The 27,603-nt window shown below is 45.4% G+C and overlaps 1 protein-coding gene across 2 annotated transcripts in view; it reads left to right on the forward strand.

Moving 5' to 3' along the window:
* Positions 1-7,915: 7,915 nt before the first annotated feature.
* Positions 7,916-27,603, forward strand: part of RNF13 (ring finger protein 13) — a 103,696-nt gene continuing 84,008 nt past the window's right edge. The window contains exons 1-2 of one of the 2 annotated variants that reach the window (XM_053308202.1): positions 7,958-8,069; positions 8,500-8,579. The gene's annotated coding sequence lies outside the window, so the exon portion shown is untranslated. Of the gene's footprint in view, positions 8,070-8,499; positions 8,580-27,603 lie in introns of both variants that reach the window. The other variant, XM_053308201.1, reaches the window with a different exon arrangement.

Below are 27,603 nucleotides of genomic sequence, written 5' to 3' on the forward strand. Positions count from 1 at the left end.
TCTACAAGAACCCCCATGCCAGATAGTATAAGCCATGCCAGGCAAGGGTCAAGAGAACAGGTGGTAGGATGGACCATTCCAATCAACTCGTCCACACCCTCAGGAGTCACAAACTGGAACTGATCCAACTTAACCACACAAGAGGAGACGCTGGACACCTCCACACGAGACACTGATGAAACTGTCAAGACGGAGTTTAAGTCAGACCGAATACAAGATTTCCCCCCACAAAGAATGCATAAACATGTCACAGCAAGTAATTGATGGTTCCAGATTCTGATTCAAGGGAGGACGGTGTCATGGCTCAGACTTCTGACTCAGAAGAGTCAGAGCAGAAACGGGAGGATTTGCCTGCTAGTGAGGACTCAGAGGCACAGCAACAGGATTTGGCAGGGAGACCAGACTCGAGCTGAGGATTCAGAACAGCTGCCAGACATGAATCCTGATGAGGAGAGGGCTGGGATTTCACCTGTCTTGAGAAGAAGTCTCAAGAGAAAATCTCAGTGGGAGTCACGCAGGTGCAGGAGATCACAAGAGAGGAAGCAGAAGTGCTGACTCAAGGAAGCCTGATTGGCTGCTGGTTCTCTTGAGCCATATATATTTAGCAGTCTGTTAATTGCTCAGATGCTGTTAGCAACTTTCGCTGACTGCAGACCATGTGCTATTTTGAATTCCCAACTTTTCCGAGTTCCAGTTTGCCCTTGTTTGTGCTTCCCTGTTTTGTTCCATTAATTCCTTGTTCTGGTGTCCTTTGTTCTTTCATTCCTTGCTCTGTGTTTTCTTTTCATTTATTACTCAGTTATTGTTAGAGGGGGGTACCTAGTTCAGTTCAGGGGACTTGATTCATTTACTATTTTCTTGTGAGCCTTTTGTTTTCCTTCGTGCAGCTTTGCTGCTACTTTCTGTTAACTCACAGGGGGAGTGCTGAAGGGGGTTGTAAATCTTGTTGGGTTAGCCGAGCTAACAGATTTATGACAGAGGGGCACATACTAGCCTTCTCAAAACCCTGAACAACTCAGCTGGAGGTGAACTTACAGATGCAATATGGGCAGAAAAGAATAGCTTCTTTGCCACACATATCTCCTGAGTATACATCTTCAAACGCGCTCTATGTTGCAGTCTGTTGGATTTGAGTTGAGTCTTTCTCCACTTGCGCTCCAGTTGTCTACCTCGCACTTCAGCCCCCGTAGTTCTTCTATATACCAAGGGGCCAATTTTGAAGTGAGTTGGAGAGGATGCTTAGGAGCAATCATGTCTACTGCCCCAGTGAATTTGCTGTTCCAGTTCACCAGGGCATCAACAGGATCTCCAGCAGTGCCAACACTAAACCCCTCCAAGGCTTCATGAAATCCTATTGGATCCAATAACCTTCTTGGGTGGATCATCCCAATAGGTCTATCACCCCTGCAAAGGTGGGAAGTGATTGTGAGTCCAACCTTAACCAGATGGTGGTCCGTCCCTGACAATGAGAAAATCACAGGAGTCCCCACCCACAGAATACCACCCTGATCACTGTGAAAGACCAAATCAAGCATGTGACCAGCAACGTGCATTGATCCTGAGACCACTTGGGATAGGCCCATAGTTGTCATGGCCGCTATGAACTCCTGAGCTGCCCTGGACAAATTGATCCTGAAATAAACATTCAAGTACCCCACCACCATAAACCTGGTTGTTGAGTGTGTCTTTCTGAGGCTGGCAACTAGGGATAGATTGGGGATTCTGTTGGTGTACCATCCACCCTGCTGAACACTCCCTAACTGAGCTGATGGAGCTGGTCTCAGAGTTGGTGTTGGAGTCACCCAGATTTTTAGTGCTGGGGGACTTCAATATTCATTGTGAGGCTGACTTGTCTGGTGTGCTCAGGAGTTCATAGCGGCCATGACAACTATGGTCCTATCCCAACTAGTTTTAGGACCAACTTGTGTTGCCAGTCACACACTCGATTTGGTCTTTTGTTTGGTTCAGGGGTGTGTTCCGTGGGTGGGGGATCCTGTGGTTTCCCCATTGTCACGTATGGACCACTACCTGGTTAAGGTTGGCTTCACAGCCACAGCCCAGTCATGCAAGGGTGGAGGACCTTTTAAGATGGTCTGCCCAAGATGCCTGCTGGATCCAGTAGGATTCCAAAAGGCCGTAGAGGGTTTTAATGTTGGTCCTGCCAGTGATTCTGTCGATGCCCTGGTAGGAACCTGGAATAGGGAACTCACCAGGGCAGTAGACATGATCGCTCCTAAGCGTCCCTTCCAACCTGCTTTAAAAGTGGCCCCTTGGTATACAGAAGAGTTGCAGGGTTTGAAGCAGCAAGGAAGGCAACTGGAGCTCAAGTGGAGGAGAACTCAGCTTGAAATTGATAGGATGCAGCATAGAGCCCATTTGAAGGTTTATGCGGAAGCGGTGCATGTGGCAAAATTCCAATTCTGGTCTGAGCGCATTGCGTTTGCAGATTCACGTTCAGCAGAGCTGTCCCGGGTTGTGAGGAGTTTGATTTAGGCTCCTTCCATTTTAAATTAGTCCCTGGAGACTTTGTTCTGCTGTGATGCTTTTAATGGGTTCCTTGTGAACAAAATCCCCTGTATTCGGGCCAATATGGACGCCACTATTTCTGCAGTTATTAAGGTGGTGTCCAGCAATCCCTCTTGCAATATTAGGTTGGATCAGTTTCAATATGTGATGCCTGATGATGTGGATAAGCTGCTTGGGGCGGTGCGGCCTGACACTTTTTCTCTGGATCCTTGCTGTTGCGGTCCAGGCCTGATTTATATACTAAATATGCTCATTAGCTAGCATACAAAATTAGGCCTGTCTCATAGTGTCACCAGGTGACCAAGTTCTTTTATATAGTGACCATGTAGGATCTGGACACAAGGAAGAAAGGAGATCAAACCAATCCTAAATGATTCAATGGGCTTTATTGAGTATAAAAGAATAACAACATCAATCTAACTGAGCAGAAAGCAGAACATTCTATCAATATAACTAACAGTATTTCAACCCTAGCCAACACCAATATTCACCCAGTGTTCCTAACTAACATATGTGTGTGTTTTAAATCTTCCTAGAGCCTAATACAATTCAGATATAGACAGAAAAAGGGCGGGGGGAGGTAAGGAAGGCTGAGGGCTGGCATGGTTTGAGGGGATCAGGAATTAGTAGAGGGACGAGGGGAAAGGAGAAGAAGGGGAAAGGATGGAGGGATCCAAGGCTTGTAGAGGCAGCATATTACCAGGATCAGAGGCTTGAGAGCGGTGGATCTTTCAGCTGAAGGAGCGAGGCTTCTGGCTGGAGACAGGAGCTTTTGGATCAAGCATGCAGTTTGCTCAGAGCACGGCTGAGAGTCAGAGCACCATGGCTGGGGAAGTCTTGACTTCTCACTGCGCAGTGGAAGTCACAGACAGTTCCTATCTATGGACAGAGTTCCTGCCTCTAGCCCCGCGGCTTGGGCAGCAAACTCTTGGATGACTCATGAGCAAGTCTTGCTTGAAGGCACAAGATTGCGTGTAGGCACAAGACTGCTAGTTCTCTGTCCAGTAAGCCTCACTCTTTATAGTTGTATTTTCCTTTGATCTCTCGTAGAGTCTATTCAAATCTCCTCATCTTTTCCTGGGTCCCCAAAAGGGCGACAATGCTGTTACCTTCTGGATAATGTCTTTTAATTATTCAGGATATTGGCCATTCCAGAGAGATCTGAATCTCATCTTCTGTAAACTGTGCGCTTGGGGCGGGGGGACATTGCCCAAAGCAAATCTGCATCTGAGCTGCAAATGGGCATCTTCTCTTGTCCCAGATTTGCTAGCCTCATCCCAAAAAAGCGTTAAAGTGTTAGTAAAGTAAGAATTAAAGTCTATAGGTGTTTTCTTTGTATGCATCTACCTATGTTGAATTTCTATAGAGAGCAATTGAGTCAATCATTGACAAGGATTAACATGGACTTCTTGCAACAGGAGAGGGGAGATCAGCCTCTGGCCTCTTCCACAGACATTATCTGATAGTGAGTCACATTTTAGCATTTGGATTGTTCTGGCCTGGCTTTTGTGCTTCCTTGAGTAAACATTTCACAATACAATGCTGGATTGCCTCTTCCCTCACAGACCAGTTGAGATCTGGGGTGTCAATTCACCCTGAGCCCAGGCATTAATTGAACTCTTAATATAAAATGAAATCAGACACAGGCCTGAATTCCATATACTTCTGGGCTGGTACCTCTGGGTCTAATATGTTGGGGTGCCCCTAACATTGCCTGACTTGGCTGCTTCTATCTAGCAGGGAAATTGTTGGAGATGACCTAGTTAATATTATTAACTCATCACTGAGGAAGGGTAGGATGCCTACTTGTTTGAAAGAGGCAATGATTAGACCTTCCCTAGAAGATTAAGATCCACCTTAAGTGGCACAGCGAGGAAATGCTTGACTAACAAGCAGAAGGTTGCCGGTTCGAATCCCCACTAGTATGTTTCCCAGACCATGGGAAATACCTATATCAATATAGGAAGATGCTGAAAGGCATCGATATAGGAAGATGCTGAAAGGCATCAGCTCATACTGCGCGGGAAGAGGCAATGGTAAACCCCTCCTGTATTCTACCAAAGAAAACCACAAGGCTCTGTGGACACCAGGAGTCAAAATCAATTTGATGGCACACTTTTACTTTAGAAGATTAAGAAGCCTTCCCTAGATCCCTCAGTGATGGATAGTTATAGGCTAGTCTCAAGTCTCCCATGGTTGGGCAAGGTGATTGAGAGAGTGGTGGCTAACCAGCTCCTGACAGTTTTGGAGGAAACTGATTATCTATATCCATTTCAAACTGGCTTTAGAGCGGGCTATGGGGTTGCGTCCGCCTTGGTTGGCCTGATGGATGGCCTTTACCAGGGAATTGACAGAGGGGGTGTGACTCTGTTGGTTCTTTTGGATCTCTCGGTGGCATTCGATACCATCAACCATGGTATCCTTCTGGATCACCTGAGGGAATTGGAAACAGGAGGCACTGCTTTGCAGTGGTTCTGCTCCTATCTCTCAGGCAGATTCCAGATGGTGGAGCTTGGTGACGGTTCCTCTTCAAAATGAGAGCTATTATATGGAGTTCCTCAGGGCTCAATTCTGTCACCAATACTTTTTAACATTTACATGAAACTGCTGGGTGAGGTCATCGGGAGATTTGGTGTAGGGTGTTATCATTATGCTGGTGACTCCCAAATCTATTTCTCCTTATCATCATCATCATCATCATCATCATCATCATCATCATGAAATGGCATTCACTCCATAAATGCATGCCTACTGGCAGTAATGGGCTGAATGAGGGATAACAAATTGAAGCTGAATCCCAACAAGATGGAGGTGCTCATTGTGGGGGATCTGAATTTGAGGGATGAGTTAGATCTTCCTGTGCAGGATGGGGTTACACTCCCCCAGAAGGAACAGGTATGCAGCTTGGGAGTGCTCTTGGATCCAGACCTCACCTTGGTATCTCAGGTGGAGGCTATGGCCAGGTGAGCTTTCTATCAACTTTGGCTGATTCGACAGCTGCATCCATTCCCTGAAGAGAATGATCTCAGAACAGTGGTGCATGAGCTGGTAACCTCCAGGCGCAACTATTGCAATGTGCTCTACATGAGGCTGCCTTTGTATGTAGTTTGGAAACTTCAGTTAGTTCAAAATGTGGCAACCAGACTGGTCTTTGGGGTAAACTGGAGAGACCCTATTATGCCTGTTTTAAAACAGTTGCACTAGCTGCCGATATGTTTCCGGGCAAAATAAAAGTGTTGGTTATTACCTTTAAAGCTTTGAACCACTTGGGTCCGGGCTACCTTAGAGAGCACCTTTTTCTATATGTTCCCCATCACACACTGAAATCATCTGGAGAGGTCCATCTCCAGTTACCACCAGTACGTCTGGTGGTGACTTGGAACTGGGCCTTTTCTGTAGCTGCTCCTGGCCTATGGAATGCAGTCTCGGCAGATAGCCACAGTTTAGGCTTGCTGTCAGCCTTTAAGAGAGCCCTAAAAACTTACTTGTTTGTTTGGGCCTTCCAAGGTTTTTAAATTGTTTTTTAAAGCATTTAAATTGGTTTTACATGGTTTTGAATTGTTCTTATATTGTTTTGAGCACTGTGTTTTAAATGGCGTGAGTTTTTGTGTCTTTTAAACTTGTACACTGCCCAGAGCCTTCAGATGGGGCAGTTTATAAATGTGATAAATATATAATAAATAATAAACAATAAACAATAAACATAATAATAATAATAATGATCCCTGGATTAATCCTATTCTTTGGACAATTCTAACTACTTTAAGAAAGGTCAGTTAGTTTCTCAATAACCTTTGCTAGAAAGTCTTTGGAAAATCTCTGACAAGAAGATTTTGTACATTTGGTGTTCTTACAAGTGGTAACCAATGTTTTATCTAACATCAACACTGAATTAACAGTCTCATAAGATGCTACTGGGCATATGTCTTTACGGCGTCTCTCTTTCTCTATTTTTGGTAGAAGCATAGGATTCTCAAAGAGTTAACAGTAATCTGTTGTTTCCTGTGAATAACAAGTTACATTAAAGCATAGGGAAGTTATACTACTTCCTGAGTTTCTCAAGAGTTTATTTTTAAAATACAGTTTATTTCTGTTTATTGAAATAGCTGATTGAACCTTCTAACCTTGAAATAATCAAGGGGCTTGGATAAATGAGAGTTCTATTTATTATGTAGCGGTAGCATTTTTTATCAGATCTCCTTGAAATTAGACACATTTATAGATCTCATCAAGTAGATCATGCATGCCAAGGTTTAAGTTATTAACTCAGCAACTGCCATATTTATAAGCAATATCATTTTGAGGCTTATAATGGCAGAACCTCCCCCCCTCCACATACTTGCCTTACATAGAGGAACCCTCCTGTGCCCCTTTAATACAGAGTTCCACTGACAAGGTGCTACAGGGGTGGAAGATCAACACAGTAAGTTTGGATAACTAAGTTATTTGCGTTTGGATAACTAAGTTAGATAATATTTGGATAATAAGGTTCAACTATGAGAATAAATGTCCCAGTTAAATGCTATCCAATCATTTCCAAATTCAATGGTAGTAAAATGTCTTTACAAAATTGCTCTATATGTAAAAAGGATCATGGCTGATTTATTTTTGCAATATGTTACATCATTCTCGTCTCTTTCCTCCTGAATATTTGCTCTCCAGCTTCACTCTTAACTGAACAGGTTTCCTCTCATCAGTATCTCTTTGGCTCCCACATTCTCCATCCCCGATTCAGCACTTCTCTGCATCCCTTCTTCATACCGACCATCTTATTTCCTCTTATCCTCTCTGCCTTCTCTCTTTCTGTTCTCCCTTAAGTATTTCCTCTTCACCGCACGTCGACCCCAGATCTTGATCTCACTTCCTCAGAGCTTTATTTCTAGATGCTTATTTATTGCCTCTGGAAACAGTTTCTGGAAGGTGCTGCGCTTAAGCTTTAACCTCCCGCAAGCTGCCCTCCCCTTTCGACCTGAAAACTCAGTTTCCATCCTAACTCTGGCTATGCTGACAGGCGGAGTGATGGTTCTGGGCTCGAATCCTTGATAGCAGGAGAGAGAACTCAACACTCTGCACATGCTGATTAATTGTATCATGTAAATACAATAAGGCTAATAAAATAAGATAAAAACAAGAACAACCCAGAGTTAAATGTATGGCAACAAAAAGAGGTTCCGGGGCTAAAGCCAGGCTACTCTCCAGCTAGACACTTCACCACCTTCCTTCTTTAAGTCCATCCATCCACCCTCCAGCATCTCTGAAGCAGTTGCCCCCATCTGGATCCCCTCTCTCTACCTCCCAGCAGCGCATCACGTGCCGGCAGCCTGCGCAACCAGCGTCCCACTTGCGAGTGACAGGCGGCGCGCTCCAATCCACGCCGCGCGCCTCACCCTCTCGACCTATGCGCCGGCTCGCCCGGGCACGGCGGGGCGGGATTCTCCGCAGCAACTTGGCTGGGTGGCTGACGGGCGGAGAGCGCCCTTCATTATGGACTCCGCCTGAAACAGGCTTCGGCCTCTCTGCGTCGGTCTCGGTCTTCACTTCAGGTAAGAAGCGGCGAGCGCTTCGGAGCTGGAGACCGGTCACAAGCTTTCCGCACCTCGGGACAGGACCACCCCCCCCACCGGCGCTGGTGTGGCTTTGGCTGGGGCGTGCCTTGCCTTGCCTGTAGCCAGCCTGGGCAAGTCAGTCAGCCCACCCGGATCAATTGCCTTGAACGGCATGACCTTGTCGCCTCGCTTGGATCAGCCCCCTCCGCACTGACCCGACGGGGTTCCCTTCCCATTGCAGTGTCGGCTGTGCACGTATGCACAGGGCGGGGGGGGCGGCGTCGCGGGTCAGGGTTTCCCCCTCGCCTCTGCAGAAGTTGAGCTGGCAACTTTTGCTCCACTTTCTCCTTGTTTTCATCTTCCTCTTTCCTTTCTTCACTCCCCTATCCCTCCCTTCCCTTTTTTTTTTTGTGTGTGTGTACGCAAGAAACCTGCAGTCAATCACGAGTCTTATGAGGAGTTTCTCGGTGCTGCCTTCAGCGCAGCAGAGCGTCGACGCACCAACGCGTAAGCCATTTCTGAGCTGTCTTCATCCGTGCGCGGATGTGTTAGATTTTATTATTGGGTGTATTTTGGTTGGTGTGTGTGTGTGTGTTTTTGGAGGGGAGGTGAAGCTGACGCGGTGATGCTGGCCGTGTTTGTGATGTCGTGAATGCCTCTGATGACATGACTTCTGTCTTCAGGCCTCCGTGGGACCGGCAGGCGCAGGGTATAATGCTCGCCCGGAAGATCGTATTAGATAGTAGCAAATAGGATTCACCGCTGCACGCGCGATGCTTAGTCGTGTGCACCGTGCTCGTGTTTTGGTCATGCGGAATCATGAGCGCGGCTGCTTCCTCCCCATCCTCCCTAGCCAGTCACCTGTAAAGTTCTGCCGTTTTCAGCACCTTGGGCAGGTATCGGAGTTCTTCCTCCCCTATGGCCTGATATCTGGTGCCAGTGAGACTGAGGGATGGGCGTGACAGAGCTGGTGCTAAATGAGGCCCGAGAACCGTAGAAAGTGCTCTCTGTGAGGCTGCCCTTGTTGACTTCCACGAAACTTCAAGCTAGCGCAAAAGGCCTGCATCCTGATGAGGCTGGGTGAGATAACTCCATTGCCCTGTTTACAGTGGTGCCCTGTTAGGTGTGGATCAAAGTGCTGGTTTTGACCTGTAATTCCTAAAAAGCTTGGGGCCCACACATCTAAGGGCCTTGTTCTCTCGTGGGTTTTTTTTTTTTTTTTTTTTTAGAATAACTGGAAATGCTCTCATGACAGTATTATTTATGTACAATGCTTGTATAGCAAGGGTATACAGAGAAATACCTTTTAGGTGACTGCTCCCTGGGAATCTGATCAAGTCTGAGAGTCTGTATGTCTTCTGAGAGTATTGCAAGATTTTTCTATTCAGCTCACTGGCTGGGTGTTAAACCAATGAATGGAGGAATTAAAATCTGGTTTTTAAGTTGCTTAGTGGGCCCTTCCCTCGAGATTTTAATGGAATGATTTGTCTCCTAGGCTTGTCACTCGCCCTAAACCTTTGAGATGAGGTGGGCTCTAAACTAGTATTCTGTTATTATCTTGTAGCTAAAGATAATTATTAAAGATAATAATAAAGATTATCTTGCTGATAAAGTAAAGTGTGCCGTCGAGTCAGTGTCTCCTGGCGACCACAGAGCCCTGTGGTTGTCTTTGGTAGAATACAGGAGGGGTTTACCATTGCCATCTCCCGGGCAGTATGCGATGATGCCGTTCAGCGTCTTCCTATATTGCTGCTGCCCGATATAGGTGTTTCCCATAGTCTGGGAAACATACCAGCTGGGATTCGAACTGGCAACCTCTGGCTTGGTAGTCAAGTCATTTCCCTGCTGTGCCATTAGGTGGCTTTTAGAGACACATAAATTGAGTGCACTCTGTATCTAAACCATTCCTGTTCTTTGCACTGTTATACTGTTAGTAATGTGCTGCATTTACAACAAAACATTGTATGTTGTGTCAATATTTTGTTGTAGCACATATGCCCTATTACGTTTTAAGGAGAAGAGCTGTCTTGGGGTAGCAAGCACTTTGCTAAGCAGGAGTTGCCTTGGTTGGCATTTGAATGGGAGACTACATATGAATGCTGTAAGATATTCCCTTTAGGGAGTGGGCCCATAGCTCAGTGGAAGAGTATTCTGCATGCAGAAGGTCTCATGTTTCCTCCCTGGCATCTTCAGTTAGGGCTGGGAGAGGCTCCTACCTGTAACCTTGGAGAGCTGCTGCCGGTCTGTGAAGACAATACTGGGCTAGATGAACCAATGGTCAGACTTGGTATAAGGCAGCTTCCTATGTTCCTTTGTTGAATCTTTATTTCATTTATTTATTTTATGTATTTATTCAATTTATATACCGCCCTTCCTAAAGTGGCTTAGGGTGGTTTACATTAAAATCAAAAACACATTTAAACCAGATTAAAATTAAAATTAGATATCATTAAAAGCCAGGCTAAAAAGATGGGTCTTTAAGGCTTTCCTGAAGGCCTCCAAGGAAGATAATGCTCTTATATCCATGGGGATCATGTTCCACAACCTAAGGGTGACAACTGAGAAGGCCTGATTCCAGGTAGCCATTGGATAAACTGGTGGCACCCGAAGACCTATATGCATGCAGATCTCTGTATACCTGAATGTGTTTTCGTGTGAATGATTGTACATGCATTCATTGACAGGGGAATTTTGCATTTCCTTCAGTTAATTCAGCAGTATGTCGCCCCACCCCCAGCTTATTGGGCAAGTCTAATGGCTTTACTTGTGATGCTATGCTGGCATTCCATTGTCTTAAATACAGGAATCCTACCACCTGACCACTGAAAACCTAATCTACAGCTGGTTTTTGTTTCTGTACCTTAGCAAATATTGTCTGTACGTAAGTTCTTTACAGCTGGAATGTGCTTCAGATATGCTGATTTTATCTTCCCTAAATGCCTAAAGTTATCAGTTGCTTCAGCTTGTTTTGGAAGTGGACCTTTATACCACCCATTTAGAATTGTTCACATTCCAAATAGCAGTGGCTGTGACAAAAACTGCTTCAGAGACAGAGAAAGCATTGAACTGTGCCTAAGAAACCACCTACAGAATGGAGTTGACTGCCTTCCTGAGGAAGTGGACAAACTGCTTAGGACTGTACGCCCTGCAACCTGTTCTCTTGACCCTTGCCCAGCTTGTCTTTTCTCATCTAATAATCGTATTATTGGAGAGGGTCTGGTTAATATTATAAATGCTTCTCTGATGGAGGGCAGGGTGTCTCCTTGTCTTAAGGAAGCTATTAGACCACTTTTGAAGAAAGCTGCATTGGCTCCCTTGGTGTTGGCTAATTGTGGTCTCTCAGCTCCAGGCAGTTTTGGATGATGCAGATTATCTAGACCCATTTCAAACTGGCTTTCATGTGGGTTGAGACTGCCTTGGTCAGCCTGATGGATGATCTCCAACTGCCTATCAACAGAGGGAGTGTGACTGTGGATCCTTTTGGATCACTCTGTGGTTTTCAGTGCCATTGACCATGGTATCTTTCTGGACTGCCTGAGGGAAGTGGAATTGGGTGGCACTGAGTTACAGTGGTTCTGCTCCTACTTCTCTGGTAGATACCAGATGGTGTTGCATGGAGACTGTTGCTCTGCAAAGCGAGAGCTGAAGTATGGAGTTCCACAAGGCTCCATACTGTCTCCAATGCTTTTTAACATCTACATAAAACTGCTGGGTGAGGTCATCTGGAGGTTTGGTATAGGGTGTTATCAATATGCTGATGACACCCAGATCTACTTCTCCATGTCGACCTCATCAGGAAATGGCATATCTTCCCTAAATGCCTGCCTGGAGGCAGTAATGGGCTGGATGAGGGATAACAAACAGAAGTTGAATCCAAATAAGACAGAGGTACTGACTGGGCGGGGGCAGGACCTGAGAGATGGTTTAGATCTGCCTGTTCTGGATAGGGTTACACTCCCCCTGAAAGATCAGGTGTGTAGCTTGAGAGTGCTCGTAGACCCAAAGCTTTCCCTGGTTTCTCAGGTTGAGGTGTTGGCCAGGAACGCATTTTATCATCTTTGGCTGATACATCAGCTATGTCCATTTCTAGAGGTGAATGACCTTAAAACAGTGGTACATATGCTGGTAACCTCCAGGCTTGACTACTGCAATGCACTCCACATGGGGCTGCCTTTGTACGTAGTCCAGAAACTACAATTGGTACAAAATGTGGCAGCCAGATTGGTCTCTGGGACAACATGAAGGGACCACATAATAACACTTTTGAAAGAACTGCACTGGCTGCCAATATGTTTCCAGGTGAAATACGCAGTGCTGGTTCTTAGCTATATAGTCCCTAACGTCTTGGGTCCAGGCTATTTAAGAGAGTGCCTCCTTTGTCATGAACCCTTCTGCCTGTTACAATCTTCTGGAGAGATCTAGTTATGGTTGCCACCAGCTTCTTTGGTGCCAACCCAGGTCTGTGCTTTCTCTGTGGCTGCCTCGGGGTTTGGAATATGCTCCCTGCTGAAATAAGAGCATCTCCTTTTCTCTTCAGGAAAACCCTCAAGACTTTCTTTCTTGCAAGCTTTTAATTAGAATTTTAATAGTTTTAATAATTTGTTTAAATAACTGTTTTATACTTCTGTTTTTATTGTTCCTCATATATTTTAATCTGTGAATTTAAAATATATTAATTTTTATATACTGCATAGAGATGTACATATCAGGCAGTATAAAAACATGATAAATAAATGATAGACAATAGGAAAAGAGTCAAATCTGGTTTTGAATGCTTCTTTATGTTAGGGATGATGAGCAACATAAGCCAGATCATGTGACACTTTTAAATGTTGTCTTTCTGTTCTATAAAAATAATTGCTTCTTTCTACATTTAGCAGTCTGACTTAAGAAACCAAGGATGTGCCATCTGATGGTTTTAAAATGTCATGGATTGTATCTTGATTCTAACATGTTGGGCCAATGTTAGTGGTTTCTCAGCATCCTTTCTGCTCTGAATAACAAATGTATGTAGCCCTTCACAATTACCTGGCATCCCTGTGGCCACTACAGGAGGCACTTAAATGGGAAAATATTGTTAAGATATTTTATGTATTTATTTGCATGTCCTAACCTAATCTTGCAGTCTACATATTTGATCTGCTCTAATTTCAGAAAAGGCTGGTCTGTGGGTATCATAGAGCCATCCAGCCTCCTATACGGGGTGCAAGTTTCAGAGTAACTGTGTACTTTGCTATACCTAAAACCCAAGTGCTCTAATTTCTATAGATAGTCTACCAAGCACAACTGACAATTTTTGGCTCACAGACCACTTCTCTGATAGACTGATAAACTTTATTATGACATCTTAATCTCTCTATTCTCTTCTCTGAACGTTTTTCTTGATAAGGAGCAGTCAACACACTCACACATAGTTTGTATCCATAACTGTTGAGGAGTCCACAGACCTCCTTCATAGTACAAGTAAACTGTTCAGTATCACTTCTTTTGTGACCTAAATCCTAAGCCCATCAGAGCAAAGCTTCAGTACTGTTGATTTTAGAGGTTCCGAATACTCTCTTTTCACAATACCCGGCATTTTACTTGGTTTGCCAGATTTTAACTGACTTGATATATTATTCAAATGCTTTTGCACAATATAGTTCATCTGTCTTTGAAAACAAGGTAAGATGGAACAGTGTGATGGAATGATACCCTTGATGCATTGCTGGAGCATTGACTCACCAAGGGGAAAACCTTGCCCAACCAGGATTTGATTCTCGTCTTAGGGGCTCATAGGCTTGTATAATGGGTCAGCAGCTTAGGAGAATTATTTACTGCAGGCCGAGAGGGGAGTTTCCCTCTGGAAAAGTGTTCTGTGGCAGGCAGTGAAGGTTAAGAAGGTAGAATCTGAGGAACAGACTGAAGGTCAATGTTTACTTGTTATCCCACCAGATACACAGAAAGAAGGGAAGGACTCTCAGTCAGGCCCATCCATTACCTAAAGAAGGCAACAACGAAGCTCTTTTTCATGTTTTCATGACAAGATCCAGGGATGTTTATAGGTGGAAATGGCGTGCTACTTGAGCTTGTGGGGTACCTGACTTTCTGATTTGGCAGATATAGTCTCTGGCTGGATCAAGTATGTTTACTTTCCTCATTGGATTAGCTACCATTATGAAGCAGAGAACTGGGCCATGTTTCCCAGGACCAGGGCTCAGAACTGATGGGGCACCATAGGACACTATGCTCTTGCAAGCAATCCACTTCATTCATTGTTATGTTACTGGTCCACCAGGCAGCCTAGCCTAAACTAGGCAGGTGTGGTTCAAGAGCAGGGTGCCACTTACCTGTATATAAGCTAAGGAAGTGACCTTGAATAGCAAGTGGATGGGGACTGTGACCTTAAATCGCAAGTGGGTTTGGATTATTCCTATGCAGGAGTATGTGAAGTCTTGAGTGAGTCTCTTCAGAAATATTGGCAGTTCTTGGCTCCTGAGCTATGAATCTCTATTTGGGAATTCCCAGGAACCTTGTGGACTCCTATTTCTCTGCATTTCACTCTAATGACTTGTGTTAACAATACTATTTAGTCCTTATATAGAACTCTTTGAGTGCTGAAAGCACTTCAGTGCATTATCTGTCTTTTAAGGTAGGTAACTGTTTTAAGTCCCATCTTGAATATGCCTGTCTAGTGAGTTCATGCCTGACGCAAGACTAACTGGAGACTTGCTGGCAACTCGTACTCTTAGCTACTGTGGCAGATCTCAGAGGCCTGCCCGGTCTGGCAGCACCAAAGGAGTACAGACATCCTTTGCCAACCACGGTTTTCTATCCTAACTGTGGTTTTGAGTATATACGAATGGGAAATTGTGACAGGCCTTGCCAACCACAACCTGTATATCCTCATTTGGCAAGGTATTTTTTAGTGATTTGGGGGCTTCAGCGATTTTGGGCGGGTGGGGGCGGGTTCAGAGGTTTGATCTGCTCATTCCTCTTGGCGACCCTTGCTGAACTTGCTATCTTTTGCCAATTTAAAATGCCTTTGAGTGATGGGGGGGGGTTCCCCCCAAAATGTCCAAAGGTTCAGTCTGCTCAATTGGCAGTATTACAGGATTTTTATTTGTGTGTGTGTGATTTCTAGCATTTTTGGGGGTATTTTTTGTATTCCCCCTGCCCTTTATTTCTAGGTCTTTTTGCAGCCATGGTTCCCCTAATCCCCTCCTTCCCATAGACTTTCATGCCTTGCCAACCATGAATTTGCCAACGGTGAGGTTTTGCCAGATTGGAGACCCTAGCAGTTGGCGAGGGATGAGCTGTACAGAGTATAGATCAGGGCTTCACAGTACCCAGGCAACAGCTTGCCACAATACCTGGAAATTTAAGCATGGCATCTGAGCCAGGCAATGGATTGATGCAGTCAAGAGGTGGAATGAATGAGCAAGCTAGGTATGTGCACAAGCTGGTTTGGTGCCTCCTTTTGGGAGTGCCAAAGTGGCTTGAGCACCAAGCCAGCTCGATGTGTGGGTGGGGTGGGAGCAATTCCCTTGAAAAGCAGGTAAGGAGCTTCTTACCTGCTCACCCCAGCCTGCTGCTTTTCTGCTGCGGATTCCTGCATTCAGAATGCCCACACGGGGCTGCAGCGCTGCTCCCTGCAGCCTCTGTGTGGTGTTGGCACACCCATGGCCGGCGTGCACATGTGATGGCCATTTGTGTGGTCAGCATGGTGTTGCTGACCACACAAATGGTTGGCGCATGTGCACACTGGCCATGTGCGTGCCAGTGCCGTGCGGAGGCTTCAGGGAACAGTGCTGCAGCTCCGTGCAGGCGTTTGGACCGCAGGCGGCGGGATAGCGGTGGGGTGGAGGCGAGCAGGTAAGGAGCTCCTTACCTGCTTTTTAAGGGGACTGCTCCCTGTCCCGCTGTAGGGTGCATGAACGGCTCATGCACATCCCTAGAGCAAGCTAGGCAGGGGCAAGGGCATTCTTCCTGTATGTCTTGGCCCATTGGTTGAGTGAGCCAGATGGACATGACCAGGAAGAGGAGTAGGCAATATCTGTTCTATAGCTTAACAGGCAGTAGAACCTAAGCACTGCCCAGTGCTATACTGCTTTATATTCAGCTCTATCTCTGCTGTAAGGATTGTTTGCTGCCTCACTTGCTAGGGAGCCAGGCTGTGGCTTCCAGTCGATTGTACTGTATCCACTATACAGTCCATTGCAGCCAGTGGCAAACTCAAGTTTGCTAGTGTCTAATTCAGGGTTGCACATGGCCTTCCAGGCACAGTGGCCCGTGGTCAGGGATGATGGGAGTTGTAGTCCAACATCTACAGGAGGGCCAAAGTTGTGCAGCCCTGGTTTAATGTGTGAAAATTATCCCCTGCTAACTTGGTAAAGAGGCACCTTTTACCGTGGTGATTCTCTCTATTTAGCAGGGGGAGAGTAACTGGCCCTATCCACCCCCAGCACAGTACCTCCAGTGACTGTTGCTGGTGTGTTTGATTTTAGATTGTGAGCCCTTTGGGGACAGGGATCCATCTTATTTATTTATTATTTCTCTGTGTAAACCGCCCTGAGCCATTTTTGGAAGGGTGGTATAAAAATCTAATAATAATAATTGCTAATAAATTCAGACATCCCAGGTCCTTGGGAAGGACTCGATGTCTGGATAAAACAAACCCATCAATGACACCTGTCTGACTGTGTAAATAATAATAATAGTATTCCCCCTAGTCTGGTAAGCGAATGGCACTAAGATATGGGTGCAGTTCTTTTGCTTTCTGTTTGAGAACTGCGGTAGAAATATCTGCCCTTTCACAGATGCTCAGCAGAATTTTTCATGCTAAAATTATTAAGCTGTTCGTCTGGTTAAGGTATGCTGTAGCCTATTCTTCCTAGTGCCTTGAGCGTGTCCTAACCTAATTTGCAGCCTGCATGCTTTGTCTGCTCCAGTTTCCAGTAAGGCCTGCCTTCTGACTGGGCATCACAGAGCTGCCTGGCCTCCTGTTATGGGGTGCAAGTGCAGTGGCTGTGCCCTTTGCTGTGCTTTCGGGAGAGGTGTGTTGAGAAGCAAACGATGTGAGAGTGTGAGAGAAGCTATGACACCCCTATATTATCAGGTAGGCAGGCATAGTTCCCATAGTTTTACAGACATTGTGCAGTGTTCCTTCCAGTGGAATGTGCAAGATGTTTTACTGAGATGTGGGAAAGAAAGGACAACACAAGGCCACATGTTCTCTCAGATGGACTGCCTGGCAAAGCAGACAGTAACGTTTTGGGATACCTAGACTCAAATAGTGAGGTCATTCACACAATCAAAAACTGTGTTCTACCCAGGTTTGGGAGCTGTTTGCGCTCCCAGTTTTTGGTTTTGTGGAAACCAGGTAGGAGTTGATCCTAGGTAGCTTTTCCTCCTACCTTGCTTCCACACAATCACTTCTACACAGATTTTCCTCTAACCTTGCTTCCACACAACCAAAAATTGGGAGCGCACACAGCTCCCAAACTCGGGTAGAACACAGTTTTCACTTGTCTTAATGACTTCACTTATTTATTTATATATTTTTGTATGCTACTCAATTGACTGAGGTCCGCGGAGCGGTTTACAAAAAGAAACATAGAAATTAAAACCAAATCTAAATCAAGAACACAAATCAAAAGCCGGTAACTCTAAAACAGTGCAACAGCCAGTAAGCCAATACAGAGTCATAGCTGTATCATATCTCTGGTATGGGTTCAGTAAATCACACTCTCCCAACGTTCAGTGATATGTGTAGCCCAGGAAAGGCCTATGTTGATTGTGGCTGGCTCAGTTATCGGTGGTTGCCATTGTGTCTTGCGGGGCAGTGATATGGCCACCATGATGGGGGAAGAGCTATGGTCCTCCAGAGGGAGGGACAACATGTTTTCTGATGCTCCTCTCCTTCCCCCAGAAAAGTTGAGCTGGTCAGTGCAGAGTTGGAGGGGGAAAGAAATTAAATGGAGCAGACATATGGAAGAGGGTGGGCAGTGAGTCTTATCAGTCTTCTGCTCACCCTCTTCCTGGTGATCCGATCCATGCTCTGCTAATCAAGTTAATGGTGGTTTCCTAAGAAATAAAAAAGGCCTATTCTACTGAATTGTGAAGATGGGATTTGAAAAGGACTGATATCCTCTGAGAGGTTTGTGGTTTTATGGCTTTTGTTTTTGTTAGAACTACCTGTTATCAATTGATGCCAAGATGCTTTCCCCTGACCCCCAAAACTGAAATTCTTGCATTTGATTACTAACTACTTTGATGTTCCAGAAAGACACACATACACTTTAAATAAATACCAAAAAATTACCACCCACACACCCATACTTTTTTCCACCTCATCTAGAGGCAGTTAAGATGAAGGTGGTCGTCTTGAGTTTTTCAGGAGTGTGGAGGCAAAAGTGAGGCAAACTTATCGGCACTGCTCCCAGTGATACTTCCCTTGGTGAGTGCCATTTCTTCTACAGGCAAGTCCCTTCACTAGAACACTATGTGTTGTAGTAGTAGTAATGTGAGGGGGCTTTTGGGTAAAGAGAGAGAGAGAGAAGTGGCTTCCAGAAGCTGTGCTGCCACCACCATGAAACAGGTGGTGGCAATTAAAAAGTTGAACCAAAGGGGGATTTGGGGGCAACCTTTTACTCCACCCCCATTTGCCAAGATTTTGACCTAAAAGCACAAACACAAACTTCCTTTTTGTTGTGCCAACTTTGATGAAAAAGATGCTCTTTACTAGCAAACTTCTTGTGTTTGAAACTGAAATCACTATGACGTTGGCTCTGTTCTGTTGAAATTGATCAGGCCGTCTTTTTCGTCTGCATCTTTCATACTAAATATGGGATTTTAACTCTTTGGTCTGTACGTGTTACAGTAAAATTGTGCAAGAGAATATTCTGTATTTCAGCTTTCCAAACGACTGAAGGTACTAAAAAGTACTTCTAAAATGAGCAGTAATCTTCTGTTACACTCTAGGTTAGGTCTCACTAGATCAGGCCTGCTCAACTTAGGCCCCCCAGCTGTTTTTGGACTACAACTCCCATAATTCTCAGCCACAGCAGCCAATAGCCAGGGATTATGGGAATTGTAGGCCAACATCTGCAGGAGGGCCGAAGTTGAGCAGGCCTGTGCTAGATGGTTGTGTTAGACTTAAAAGTGTAATAGTTACATCAGTCTCATCATGAAGATCTGGCAGTATTATTATTTATTCGATTTCTATTCCACCCTTCCAAAAATGGCTCAGGGCAGTTTACAGAGAAATAATTGCATTTTCTTCTTGTTCTTTGGTATTTGCTCCTTCTCCCCCTGCCCCCTGCTTGTGTGAGGGCACACTGGGATGTGGGAGAACATACACCTCCCAATCCTTGTTTTGGCCTCCACTGTGCTGCTGCTCGTGTGGGCCCACAATGCAGCGGAGGCTAAGACGGCCACCGCTCATCTGCAGGGGAAGGCAGGTGAGCTCTTGCCTTCCCTCCAGCCCTCCCGAGCGGCGGCTTGAGGTTGTGAGAACGACCTCAAAGAATGCTGAGGAGAGTGTGTGGTCATTTATAGCAGCTATTAACTTTGACAGTCACTTGACAGTCACTTCATATAGACATGTGTGTTTTGTGATCCAAGTGTATGTGACTTCAGTGTTCCCTTCTGCTCACATGCTTCTGCAAACGGGTTTCCTGAACTTCTTAGCATTTAGATAAACTTCATGTATAAAGTGGACTCATTAAGCTACTGACTTGTTTTGTGTTCAGTATTGTATACATGTACAGGGCAGGGGAGGGGAGCATCAAGCAACAGCCTTTCATTTTAGCATCCCCATACTTGGGAAATGACTCCAATGGCCAGTTTGGACATAACACCCAGTTGCAGTTAAACATACCCAAGGTCGGTGTTTCTGACCATCCGAATGTAGAATTTCTTCCCCACTGCGGTTCTGTTAATGTCTCAGAATCTCAGTTTGAAGTTGGTTAGGTTGCTGAAACTACAGGCCCACTGGCCCCATCATGTTCAGTTTCAGCACCTGCTGTAACCTGAGGTTTGTGCTGAAGCTCCTCCCTTTGACCATAGAGAAGGAGGCTCAGAGCAGCTCAGTATAGCTTCAGCTGCATCTCTCGCTGGCTGTTTCTCAGAGCGAATGCTCCACCTTCTGCTGCCTAGCAACCCATCACCTAACCCCTCCTTTTGCTTCATGGCAACAGGCATCCCACATTCCTAGATTTTCCTTATTTAAAGACACAGAACCAGAAAGCACCTGCATTGCAATTGTTTTTTGCTTTTTTTTTTTTTTTAAAAAGATAATCTTGTTCACTTAAGTGTGTGTTGTGTGGTTCTTAAACTGTAAGTGGGGAATGAAAAGTGGAGCTTGTGTGCTGCCAGATTGGGGGAAACAAGGGATGTGGATTGTGTGATGGCAGGGTGGTGATCCTTGGTGGGCATAGACAAACTCTGGGTGTGTTGGGGGATGGTGGGCAAAGCCTGGGGGTGGAGTGGCTGCAGGACTGAGGGAGGGCTGGAAGTGGGCAGTCTCTTACCCGTGACTCACCGCTCTTGAGGCAGACAGCTCTCTGCACCAGGCCAGGCAGCCCAGCTAGCTGAGGCCAACCAAGGCATTGCGGCATAGTTATATTTAAGGGGGATTCTGATTTAGAGGTGTTCAGTCATCATCCCACAGTTGGAAGTGATGTGGTGTAGGACTGGATTTCCTCCACCCCTGGAACGAAGGCATATAAAGTCATGGTTCCCTGCCCCCCTCACTTTGTAAACCCCATTTTCGGTTTCCAGCTTTGTATGCAGGGGAAGCAGTTTCAACCTTGGATCTAAGCTGTGTGATGCTTGAAGCCGTGTGATGCTTGGGAGGAAAGACTTAATTTGTCCTTGCCCTGCTAAAGAAGCCGCTGGATGACAAGAAGCCATGAGCGTGTCCCCACTTGCGTCATAGCCAATGGTTGCTGGGCAAGTGATGCGCTGATGCCATATCCTCAGTCTAGCAATGCAAGCAGCTCTGTGAGTGGTGTGATTGAGCCTGGGCAGATTAGGAAGAACCAACTCTAGCAGCAAACGGAGGTAACGAAACTTCAGTTACTGGATCGTTTGTGGTGTGATTCTCTGCTTCGGTGGCTAACCTCAGGTACACCTACCTGCAGTTTGGTGCTATGTCCTAATTGGCCCTAAGGTCTAGAAAACTAACTTGAAGTAGAAGGGCAGGTAAGAGGGTTTGATGGTGTCTTTTTGTCGGATTAGAATATGCATTAGGTTTTGTCTCTGTTCCAGAGGAAACTGAGCTCTGAAAGTACTTTTGGCTTGACAGTTGTCTGTCAAAGTGAGAAAGAGTGTCCTGCTTCAAATGACTAAATGGCTATAGTACTGCATCCTCTGGATGTTAACAGCTGCCTCAGGGTGACAGGTAAAGTTTAAGGGAGGATGGAAAGCAACAAGGAAGGAGAATTTTAAGGTGGGCTAATCAGACTTAAGCCCAGCTCTGCCCAGTTCAAGGTTCCTCTTATGGTCATGATGGTAGTTGGATTGGTTGATTTGGTGTCCACTGACACCAAGGGATGTATAGTAGAACAAGAGATTATTCAGATCAGCAAGCACATGTGGATAGACATTGGATTAACACTGCTGTAGTTGCAACCAGAGCTAGTCTACACAGCCTCCTGCCTTGAGGTATTGTTGTTCTTACAGTGTGATCTATGGTTATTTAAGAAGAACCCCAAGTGGCAAATTCATCCTCTGAGATTATTATTATTATTATTATTATTATTAATAAAAAAAATATACCGCCCTTCCAAAAGGCTCAGGAGATGGAGAAGGCTTTCTACAAGAAGCATTGATGTACTGCTATAGCTAAAGATGATGACTTCAAACATGACTTCAGTGGTTCTTCTCCGCATCCACCCCCGCCCTTTGGGACTCTGCTGCCACATTTACCAATCTGGATCAGGACCGTGCCATGGAGAGGGGTGGGGGTTAACTCTCTCCCCTTTGCAACAAAGCTTTTAAAAGCCAAACAGTATGTTTAAAGGTTACTTCTGATTTGGCCCTCACTTTGGCTGACACATACTGGGAGGGAAGCTGGTCTTGTAGCAAGCAGGGTCTGCCCTAGTTTGCATTTGAATGGGGGACTACATGTGAGTACTGTAAGATATTTCCCTTAGGAGATGGGGCCACTCATGGAAGAGCACCTGCATGCAGAAGGTCCCAATTTCTCTCCCTGACATCTCCAAGATGTGGCTGAGATACTCTTGCTTGCAACCTTGGAGAAGCCGCTGCCAGCCTGTGTAGACTAGGCCTGCTCAACTTAGGCCCCCGAGCTGTGTTTGGACAACAGTTTCCATAATTATTGTATGGAAATTACAATGTTATTGTAAACTGCCCAGAGATGAAAGTTTGGGGCGGTATACAAATTTGATAGATAGATAGATAAAATTAATTCCCAGCCACAATGGCCAATAGCCAGGGATTATGGGAGTTGTAGGCCAACATTTGCAGGAGGGCCAAAGTTGAGCAGCCCTGGTGTAGACAATACTGAGACAATACTGAGCTAGATGGGCCAATGGTCTGACTCGGTATAAGGCAGCTTCCTATATTCCTATGTAGCATCACACAGACATTTTAACACAGAATTCATACAGTTGTGCAAGAACACTTTTGTGCAAATGCCTAAAAACACAGTCATACAATGGTATGGCCATTATTTGCAATGGCCATACTATTGCACAACTCTGTGTATGCAGTTCTAGGCATATGTGCAAGAATGCTCTTGCACAACTGCATGCATTCTGTGTTAAAATGCCTGTTGGGTGCTGCGCACTACATCAGCATGTAAGTACAAATTCTTGACAGGTTGGAAGAACAAATCCCTCACTTTCAAGACCGAGGGCTCTATCAATTTGGAGACACTGACCTTTTCAAAACTTGTTACTGGGGTGTGCGGAGGAGAGGCTGAAATGGACACGTTAAGGTGCTTGGAATGCTAGGAGTCTTGCTTTTGTGTAAATGTTTCTGCAGTTCTAACATACAACTTCTTTTATGGAAGAATGCCTCTTACTGTTTAAACATGTGTAAGAAATTATAGCTATTGATTGTACATTAAAATCCAGGATGGAGGCCCCTTAAACATCCCAGCTGTTCACAGTCCCCTAACCATGTGGATAGCTGGAGAGTAGTGATGAGGCATCTGCTACAATACATAAGAACAGCCTTGCTGGATAAGGCCCATCTAGTCCAGCGTCCTGTTGCACACAGTGGCCCACCAGTTGTACCTTATAAGCAAGATGCTCTAGTCCCCTGATCATCTTGGTTGTCCTCTTTTGTACCTTTTCCAGTTCTACAATATCCTTCTAGAGCAGGCCTGCTCAACTTAGGCCCCCCCATCTGTTTTTGGACTACAACTCCCATAAGCCCCAGCCACAGGGGCCAATAGCCAGGGATTATGGGAGTTGTAGGCCAACATCTGCAGGAGGGCCGAAGTTGAGCAGGCCTATTCTAGAGAGATGTTAACACGAACTGTATAGAGTTTTCCAAATGTGACCATAGATTTGTATAAAGGCATTATAATAATAGCAGCTGTATTTTCAATCCCCTGCCTAAAGATTCCTAGCATGGAATTTGCCTTTTTCACAGCTGTCATGCACTGTTGTCAGTTTCAACGAGCTGTGCACCATGACCCCAAGATCTCTTTCCTGGTCATTCACTGACAGCTCAGACCCCATTAGTGTATTAGTGAAGCTGAGGGTTTTTGCCACAATGTGCATCACTTCACATCCAGTGTTCCCTCTAACAGGGATTCCCAGATATTGTTGTCTACTTCCCATAATTTCCAAACAAAAACCATTGCAGCTGGGGATTCTGGGAGTTGTAGTCCACAACACCTGGGAAACCCTTTAAAAGGAAACACTGTTTACATCTACATCAAACTGCATTTGCCATGTTGTTGCCCACTCACCCAGTTTAGAGAGGATTCATGTAGCCACTTCAAAATCCACAAAAGGTGTGACTTAGCAGGACAGCTGATTTTCAGGGACTGCATGCTAGAAATAGGGGCAAGGGGGAGCAGGGCAACGTCCCACAGAAGGCCCATAGGGTCAGAAGGTCCTCCATGGAGGATTGTCTTGTTCCCTGCTTCCTGCTATTTCCAGCATGCAGTCCCTCAAAATCAGCCAACTTGGATAACTATACAAATCTTTTGGCTGAAATTAAAGTTCTTCCCTAATGATTTAGTATCTTTAATACTAGAAGACTCTTTCAAATCCAGCTGGCATCAACAAATAGAGTTTACTAGCCGACCCGCACAGAGCATCTGTGCACTCTTTGGGGCCAGCTGTTCCCCACTCCCTTCTGTCCCATTCTCCCTCCCTCTCCCCCCTCCCTCCCACCCCACTCTCTTGCCCCCCTCCCTCCCACTCCTCTCTCTTGCCCCCCTCCCCCTCCCTCCTACCCAATTCTCTCCTGCCCTCCCTTCCCTTCCCCCCTCCCCGCACTGAGTACCTTACTTCCGCTGCCACAGACCAGGCCCTCCTTACCGGGCGGCGGGTGGCCGAAAAGGCCCCCGCCGCCACAGTTCCTTCTCCTGGGTGGCAAACAGAGAAGTTCCACTGCCTGGTTCCCTCTTGCACTGGCCTCCCACAGGCGCCTTTGCTCCACGGGTGCCTCCGCCACAGCCTCGCCGCTGCCGCCTCGCCTCTGCAGCCAGGCCTGCAGGCCTGCCGCCGGGCCAAGTACCGGCTCCATGTCCCACCCCTTGCCTCCCAGTGCCATCCATTTCAAGTGGGCGGGCCCACCGCTGCCTCGCTTCCACAGCCGGGGCCAAGTGCCGGTTCTGCGGCCCACCGCTGGCCTCCCAGTGCCAGCCAGTCCCCAACCAGCAGGCCGGCCCACCGCCATTGGCCTGCGCCCCAGCCAATCAGATGGCTTGCTAGGACGCATTTTCCCTGGCACACTAGGAGAAATATATAGATGCCTCTTCCATATGGTTTCTCTCCCTAGGCCATGATCGGGCCAGGGAGGTGTTAAAACGATGTGTATAAGATATGGAACATCAAAGTGTGTTAAGTCTACTCCCTAAATCCATTAAATGGGAGAGATTAAATCGCTGTTTTAACCTGGCAGAATTTCTTTTTAATTTAATTTAAAGGTTTTTAGTCCTAGAAGGGCATTCACCTTGGCTAGATGCAACTCTCTGCCATCTGTGGTGCTATTTGGGAAAAATTTGAAAATGCCATGCGAAGAAAGAGTCTGCTTCTGTGGTTTTTATGAGATAGGGACAACTGAACATAAAATTTTATACTGTGGATTTTTTTCAAAGTATTCATAACATAACATATTTATTACACCTCTTTGTCCGCTTTACCAGGGCTAGCAGAAATGTTTAATGTGTCTTATTGGTTGGCACATCAGAAATCAGAGAACTTTTGCCATGGCCAAATTCTGTGCTGCAGTTTGTATAATAAGATATAATTTACTTAAGTAGTAGAAAGGGGGCTAGTTATGTTGTGTGTGGTGCTTATGTAGTGAATTGTTATGCTGGTTATGGACCAAATAAAATGGAAATTGAGTTGAATCAGCCATCCTGCTAAATCAGAGGACACAGGGTCAGAGGATCCCTCGTGGGTGATTGTCTTGCTCGCTGTCTTCCACTTCTGGAGCAAAAGTGTTATTTTCAGGTGGCTTGAGATTGAAAGGGGAAAGGGGTTTTTTCTTCTTAAATTTAAGCCCTGGTGAAAGGCAAGCAGACATTTTTTCAGCAAGGGCAGTGATAGGGGTGGTGGGAGGTCCACCAGGCATGTTGGAATTCCAACAGAGTTCTACAACAGGAAGGAATTTTGTCGGGGTTCCAACTGTTGTGGGTCCCTCCTGTCATTGCAGAATTCATTCTGACAATGTCTGACAGAGGGCATATCAGGTTTGACATTCCTGTTTGACCAGCGCAACTGCACAGGCCTATAATGTAAGCCTTTGGTCTTCACTTGTGTGTCCCACCCCATCAATTGATTTGCATGAAATTACCATTTCTTGGCCAGTATTTTGTGGAGAGAGAATGAATGAATTATTTGGGCAGGTTATGTTTTCCTTTTGCTATCTAACAAGTAGTCTTGTCATCACTTGCCTGCAATACCATGAAAGGTCCAGGAACCTTGTCCTGCTTTGCATTTGGTCACCAGAGAGAGAGAACGAACAAGACACATTAAAAGTAGGTTGTGGGTTGCCAGTTAGAGTTTAACCATTGTTGAAGATGGTTGGTCTAAGCTCTGTAGAAGTTCAATATTTGCTTGCCCTGCCGAAAACAGATGCTTTGTTTGCAGAGTCATCTGCAAGATCTCTGCCGTCCAACTGGACTTGGGAAATATCTGCTACTAATCACGATGCTTTGAATCATGTGCAAGTTCATCATCGCCTATCTGCTGTGTTTGGCCATGAAAGAAATTGATTCAACGGCAGACAGTAGGAATGGAAGTTTGTGTACTGAACTATACTTAAAGGCCAGAAGGTTGTTCATATTGTGTGTGAGGATGTGTAGCCTGAAAGAGATTTAATGAACAATGTTGTGAATAAGTCTTTGGGAACAATTGCAGCATCTATATGCAGTTTGGAGATGGGTGTTGTTGCTTTGGCAAGGGGTGTGCAGCAGTTCAAACTGCCTTTTGTGTTTTATTTATAATGTATTAAATATTAAGTGGAAGCTCCAACACTCTGGGGCTTCTTTGTCTCGGACAGAAGTTTACAACATGTTGTTGAAGCGTTTTTCATTGTATTGTGGTATACAAATGCTTATGATCTGCTGAAATTGATGAGCAATAGATGTAAGGCAAAAATACATCTTCACAGAATGTACTTAAGAAATACATTGCCACAAGATAATGTGGCCATTAGCATAAGTGCCTTCTACAACACAATCTTCTATGCTTGTATGGCCATTAGCATAAGTGCCTTCTACAGCTTGTTTACTTGGAGAGAAGTCTTATTGAGGTCATTCACACAATCAAAAACTGTGTGTTCTACCCAGATTTGGTAGCTGTGTGTGCTCCCAGTTTTTTGTTGTGTTGAAGCAAAATAGGATGAAAACCCGGGCAGTACACAGAGCTACCAAACCCAAGATGCTGAGGATTAGCCAGAGATATATTGCCATCTACTCCCTGAGAGCTGGTATCTGCCAGTAAACAGAATAGCAGTTGTTATTTAACTGAGTTGCTTCCATTTTGTATCTTCAGACGCTACTTTCCTCATTGGCTTCTCTGCCAAGAAACCCCTGTGCATTGGAGAGAATTCTGGGATGTGTTCTCGGTATACTTTGGCTCTCCATACTAGAAGCAGAGCAATAGGATTGCATGATCATTTTTATGGGGACAAAAGTCTGATAATGGTTTTGATAACTTTAGAATGGTGGAGACTAAATTGGGCAGGAGTGACCCAAAAACTTGAGGGAAACTGGTTGGACAAAAAATGCACGATGACTGCCACGAGACAGTTTTAGCACATGTTCCCTTATAGAAGTCTGCATGAGGTGTTTTGGGTGTCTTGATAGGTCGTTTTTGGGCCAAGGGATCTGTTC

The sequence above is a fragment of the Hemicordylus capensis genome, chromosome 3 (genome assembly GCF_027244095.1).
Source record: "Hemicordylus capensis ecotype Gifberg chromosome 3, rHemCap1.1.pri, whole genome shotgun sequence".
NCBI classification, from domain to species: Eukaryota; Metazoa; Chordata; class Lepidosauria; order Squamata; family Cordylidae; genus Hemicordylus; species Hemicordylus capensis.